Raw genomic sequence first — 396 nt, forward strand, 5'->3', positions numbered from 1 at the left:
ATATACATATATATATATATATATATATATATATATATATATATATATATATATATATATATATGTGTGTGTGTGTGTGTGAGTGTGTAATAATAAATTTAAAATAGCTACTCCTATAGTCGGCTTGGTTCGGTTTTTTCGATTTTTTTTTTGATTAAAACCAAAACTAAACCAAATTTGATCGGTTTTTAAAATTCAAAACCAAAACCAAACCAAACCAAAAAGTATCAGTTTTTTGGGTCGGTTTGGTTTGGTTTTTGGGTTGGTTTGGTTTTTCGGATTTTTATGAACACCCCTAGTGGCAATAATTACCTAAATAGCTACAAGGCAATAATGACCTAAATAGCTACAAAATTGTTGCTACGATAAATTTTTGTAGCTAATCATAAGCTTTTT

Source organism: Nicotiana attenuata, unplaced genomic scaffold (assembly GCF_001879085.1).
Source record: "Nicotiana attenuata strain UT unplaced genomic scaffold, NIATTr2, whole genome shotgun sequence".
NCBI classification, from domain to species: domain Eukaryota; kingdom Viridiplantae; phylum Streptophyta; class Magnoliopsida; order Solanales; family Solanaceae; genus Nicotiana; species Nicotiana attenuata.